Raw genomic sequence first — 6344 nt, forward strand, 5'->3', positions numbered from 1 at the left:
TTTTGAAATCCATCACAATCATTGTCAAATTACTCAGAATTCCCTTGATTCTGTTGTCCTCTTTGTCTTCTTTTGTTGACAAGCATGTTGACACCCTCTATGGCATTCACTTGGCGAGGATTTTGAACTTGTTGCAACTGTGCCTTTGCGAGTTGGTTCATCGTGGTTGTCAACTTATCTATAGCCTGCCCATGATCATGTAACTCCTTGTGCAAATGAATAACTGTGGGATCACCCTAGGCCACATTGGCTCTACTTTTCCAAGCGGAAGAAGTGTCAACCATCTCATCAAGAATGTCACAAGCCTCATCATATGACAGCTTCATGAAGTTGCCCACAACAAGTTGGTTCACTATGTATTGGTTTGTTTTATTAATTCCCCAGTAGAAGGTTTGTTGGATCATCGCCTCAGTCAGATCATTGTCGGGGCATTCCTTCACCATTGTTCTATAACGCTCCCAAATCTCATGCAAAGGTTTCGTGGGCTCTTTCTTGAAAGCTAATATCTCTTCTCGCAGTGCCGACATATGCCCCGGTGAGAAGAATTTTGCAATGAACTTGTCTGCCAACTCATCCCAAGTAGTGATGGAATGGTTGGGAAGTCGCTCGAGCCAATCCAATGCCTTCGCTCTAAGTGATAATGGGAAGAGTCTCAACCTAGGAGCATCCTCGGACACAGTAGTCTACTTGCTTCCCTAACATGTATCCACAAACCCCTTGAGATGTTTGTAAGTATTTTGATTTGCAGCACCCGTGAAGTATCCGCATTTCTCTAGTAAGGTCAATATCATATTGGTTATTTGAAAATTGCCCGCCCGGATTCGGAGTGGGACAATAGCACTTGCATAGACTTGGTTCGGAAGCACTCTAGGAGCCACTCTTGGAGGTTGAGGAGGAGGGTCTGGAATATTGTCATTAACATTAGCATTAGCTTGGCGGCCTCTACGTTGTCCTTGAGGTACAAGAGGCACCACATCATCTCCGACATCATCTACCTCCTCCCCCGCAATCACATTTCCAAGAGGGTCATTTGCGTTATTCGCTACCATTTGGTACCTGAGTTGTGACACAAACGAATTATTAACAAAGAAGGAAAGAAGAACAATACACAAAACTAGCTAAATAGATAGCCAAAACCGTTAGCTCCCCGGCAACGGCGCCAAAAGGTGATCGAGGCCTACTCTGCACTACTATTAAGCAGCGAGAGAGGGTCGAAGAGCTTTTACCCGATTTTGGGTCGGGATCAATTTCCACAGAGAGCTAGAATTTGGAGTCGGGTAACTATCTAGTTTAGAGTTGCGTATGTGTTCCAAATTACACTTCTATACATTTTTGGGGTTTTTGTTTTACTTCTACTTTTATCAAACTACAATGGTAAACGAAACTAGACTAAACTAAAACGGGTTGTTCAAATGGTTTACAAGGCACTAGGGTAGTGACTTTCTCCTAGGTGGTCAATTGACAGATACTTGAGTCTAAGGCATGATTGACATGTTTGGGGAATATGATATAACCGTTGCACAATTTTACCCACTCTACACCTCTCGGTGGTTCAAGTGATTTTGCCCGAATTGACTTTCTCAAGACCAATTGGGTATGCAAATTTGCAAAAGCAATCAAGGTTCAAGTAAGGTATCACTCTCTCAAGGTTAACCCTTTAATTGGTGCTGTCAATCTCTTTAGTACACCCCAATTCCTTGTTGGACCTATTTCGGAAACTTAGGCTCTCTTTCTCAAGAAGAACTCAAGCAACTAAACACAAACTAGTATTTGCAACCAATAATTCAGCCATAAAACATGAAATTGGCCAAAATATCAATACACCCATTGTCAATCTAACCCTAAAATACAAGACCCATCAATTACCCATACTAGGGTTGAGCCACAACCCTAGTTTATGGGTCTAGATATTCATAATTAAAGAAGAAAAGCAAGAAATAGATGAAGAACAACTCATATTAACTAATTACTAAGATAAACAATAAGATTCAATGTTGAAATGTAGATACAATTGCCCAAAATAGATAAAAGTATCGAACCCACGAGTGTAGCTCTTTTCTAAAACTATTTGAGGACCTAAAAATAGGAAAAGAAGCTATTTATACTAAGCTGAAAAATCTGGACAAAAATACCCCTGCGGGGCTAGTGCGAACCACACAAAATGGTGTGTAGCCGCACTAAGGCTCTCAACTTGAAAAGTCATGTGTCTGAACTCTGGCAATGCGGACCGCACATAATGGAGTGCGGCCGTGGAGGCTTCTGGTACGGTCTGCATGAAATGGAGCGCGGACCGCATTGGCTTAAAACTTGGAATTGGCAGCTCTCTGATCTTTCTTATTGTGGACCGCACTAAATTGAGTGCGGCCGCGTTGATCCCAGTTTAGACCGCACAAAATCTAGTGCGGCCGCATTTCCTATTTGCCTGAATGTCATGCTCTCTGAACCTCACTCATGCGGACCGCACAGAATGGTGTGCGGCCGCATTGAGCCTGTTTTGCTTGAGCTTTGTCTTGTCTTGGTACTTGTGCAAGTTTCACTCCTTTTTGAGCTGATCTTTGACATCTTGTCACTTTGTTGATCAAACCTGCAATCAAGCATAACTTGTGAGCCTTTTGGGACTATTTTGTATAAATTTCTAATCAAAACTAAAGCAAGAAGGAGTATAAAATATATCAAAATCCCTTATTTATCCCTTATAGACTCGCATTGCCGCCGAGCTTATCAATCGTGCATCCAGTGTTTCATGTGTCCATGCTTCGGAAGTATTACGGTGATCCATCCCACGTGTTATATTTCAGCACTGTCCAGTTGGACAAGGACTTGTCTTATGAGGAGGAGCCAGTAGCTATTCTAGACTGGCAGGTTCGTCAGTTGAGATCGAAGAGTTTTCCTTCTGTACGTGTTCAGTGGAGAGGTCAGCCTACTGAGGCATCGACCTGGGAGTCCAAGTCCAATATGCGGAGCCGTTATCCCCATCTTTTCCTTGACTCAGGTACTTCCTTCTTATGTCTGTTCGAGGACGACCGATTATTTTAGAGGTGGAGAATGTGATGACCCAAGAAGTCATCACTTGTTTTTAAAGTGAATTTTACGTTCTGAGGCTTTAAAAACCTCTTTTAGCATCACCTCAATTTGTGTGCGCAGTCCGGGCGCGTAGCCGGAAAGCTTATATGTGAATATCTGTGAAAAATGATAAATTTTGACTATAAAATAAATTAATTTGACTTCGGTCAACGTTTTGGGTAAACGGACCCGGACCCATGATTTAACAGTCCCTGAGAGTCCGTAGGAAAATATGGGACTTGGGCGTATGCCCGGAATCGAATTCCGAGGTCCCAAGCCCGAAAAATGAATTTTTTAAAGAAAATTGTTTTCCGAAATTGTTTAAAGGATTTAGAAATGAATTTTGATTACAACATATTGGTATCGGGATTGTATTTTGGTTCTGGTGCCCTACACGTCTTATATGAGATTTAAGATAATTCTGTGAAGTTTGGTAAGAAACGGAATCCATTTAACGTGATTCGGACCTTAAATGCAAATTTGATGTTTTAAGAAGTTTTGAAATATCTCATTGATTTTGAGATTTAATTCATTGTTAATAATGTTATTTTGGCGATTTGACCGCACGAATAAGTTCATATGATGTTTTTGAGTTAGTACGTATGTTTGGTTTGGAGCCCTGAGGGCTCGGATGAGTTTCAGATGTGTTTCGGAAGGTTTTTGGAACTCAAAAAGTTGCAGGTTTTTCAGTTCTGGTGTGCTGATATTTTCTTCTTCACGTTCGCGGGAGGAACCTCGAGAACGCGATGAGCTATTCATGCTAAAGGAAAATTCCTTCTACACGAACGCGAGAACCAGGTCGCGAATGCAAAGCATTGGGGGGTCTTCTCTTCGCGAACGCGGACCTGGTATCGCGAACGCAAAGGCTTATAGTCTGGGCAGGGGGAGGGGTACTATACCCTACGTGAATGCGACCACCTAGACGCGAATGCGAAGGTCACATAAGTTGGCTTCATCGCGAACGCGACAGGCCTATCGTGAACGCGATGAAGTCCTGTCCAGTGATTTTAAAACAGAACCAAAAACGGGATTTAGCCAAAATTTCATAACTTCTTCTCTTCAACTCCAAATTGGGCAATTTTTGAAAGGGTATTTCACCACCAATTCATAGGTATGTAATCTTAGACTCATTGTTTTTCAATTTTTATTAACACCCATTAGATTTCTAGGCCTAAATCATGTGATTAAGGGTAGAAAATTAGGAATTTGGGTAGAGTTAGGGCTTTTTGATTAATTGGGAATTTGACCTTGTTTTGAGGTTGGATTTCAAAACAAATTATATATTCGGGCTTGTGGGTGAATGTGTGATCGGGTTTTAGTCCGAACCTCGTGTTTTGACCCAGCGGGCCCGGGGTCGATTTTTAACTTTTGGGAAGAATAATGAGAAAGCTATAATTAAGCATTGAAATTGGATTATTTAGCGTTTATTGATTTTATTAAGTCGATTATGTCTACATACAATTGATTTGTATCCGAATTCGAAAGGAAAGGCGGTGTTTGAGGCTTGAGTTGTCCGTGGAAGTTCGAGGTAAGTGTTTGGTCTAACCTTAGCTTGAGGGATTAGGGGTTGTGTCCTATTTGCTATTTACTTCTTGTTGAGTATGACGTATAGGCTTTGTGATGAGTATCAATACGTTAGTGTCGATCATGACCATGGGTCTTAAGCAATTTATTTTGTGTTCTTAAATAGTACTACGGATGCTTTAATTGATGATTCTCGATATTGAGCAAGGATTAAGTTTGTTTTCGTGGAAATTACTTATGATTGGGTATTGGTGTTAGCTGAGATGAGTAGAAGTTGGGTTAAGATTGGTTATAGTTGTTTCTCCCTTGCCGGGACGTATTTACTTTTACTGTCGAATCCCTTGCCAGGATAGTGTAGTTTATTGTTGATCCCTTGCCGGGACTCTTGGTATGGTTGTTGTTAAAAGTATATAATTATATGGATCGGGTTGCATGCCGCAACAATACTATAGCTGGATCGGGTTGCACGCCGCAGCAATGTTATATTGGATCGGGTTGCACGCCGCAATACTGTTATATTGGATCGGGTTGCACGCTGCAATAGTGATATAAATGGATCGGGTTGCATGCCGCAACAGTGTTAAATGATAGGAATCGGGTTGTGCGCCGCAACAGTGTTATTATGGTTTTTGTTGTAAATCTTGAATTGTTCTCTCATATTTTTCTTAAGTTTCTACTAGATTCGATATTTCCCCCGTAGCATGTACCCCTCCCATGTTAATTGTTTATTCTTGTTTATCTTCTGCTGTATATTATATAACTGCACAGGTTTATCTGGAGTCTGGTCCTAACCTCGTCACTACCTCGCCGAGGTTAGGCCAGGCACTTACCAGCACATAGGGTCGATTGTGCTGATGCTACACTATGCACTATGTGTAGATTCTGGAGCAACTTTTGGACAATAGCACTTGGGGAGCCTACCTTCAGTCCAGCCAGAGATCCCGAGGTAGTCATGCAGGCGTCCGCAGGCCCAGCGTTCTCTTCTACCTTGTTATGTACTCAGTTTTCATTAGATTTCGAGACAAATTGTATTTCTTTCAGACATTTGTATGTAGTACTCATAGACCGTCCGTGAATATTGTGACACCAGATTTTGGGTAGAGGAGTATATGGGCATTATAGTACTGGCTTGGTTATTTTTAGCTGTTTAAGTCTTTCGCTTGTTCTGTTTATTGTTAATATTTAAATGTTGATTGCCTGTTAATTCAAAATCATAAAAAGGATTAAAATGGAAGAGTTAGAATTTCTATATGTCGCGGCTTGCCTAGATTCTACGAGTAGGCGCCATCACGACTCTCGAGGGTGGGAAATCCGGGTCGTGACATAATGACTTCATGTCTTGGAGTGTTTTTATTGTAAACACATTTGTCACACTCACTGATTATAAACCCACTTGCCAATATTGTTTGGTCAAATTTGGCATTCCATTGTTTGGGTTCTTGTTTAAGTCCATAAAGCGACTTAACAAGTTTGCACACTTTCTTTTCTTAACCTGGAACCACAAAACCCTCAAGTTGTTCCATGTAAACCTTTTTCTCTAATTCTCCATTTAAGAAAGCTGTTTTAACATTCATTTGATGAATTTGAAGGCCGCCAGTGCCATTAACACCCTAGTAGATGGTATCCTCGTTACTGGCGAGTAAGTGTCAAAGTAATCAAGTCCTTCCTTTTGTATATAACCTTTGACAACAAGTCTTGCCTTATATTTGCCAATAGTGCCATCAACTTTCATTTTCCGTTTAAAGATCCATTTCAAA

This window comes from Nicotiana tabacum, chromosome 10, assembly GCF_000715075.1.
Source record: "Nicotiana tabacum cultivar K326 chromosome 10, ASM71507v2, whole genome shotgun sequence".
In the NCBI taxonomy this organism is placed as follows: Eukaryota; Viridiplantae; Streptophyta; class Magnoliopsida; order Solanales; family Solanaceae; genus Nicotiana; species Nicotiana tabacum.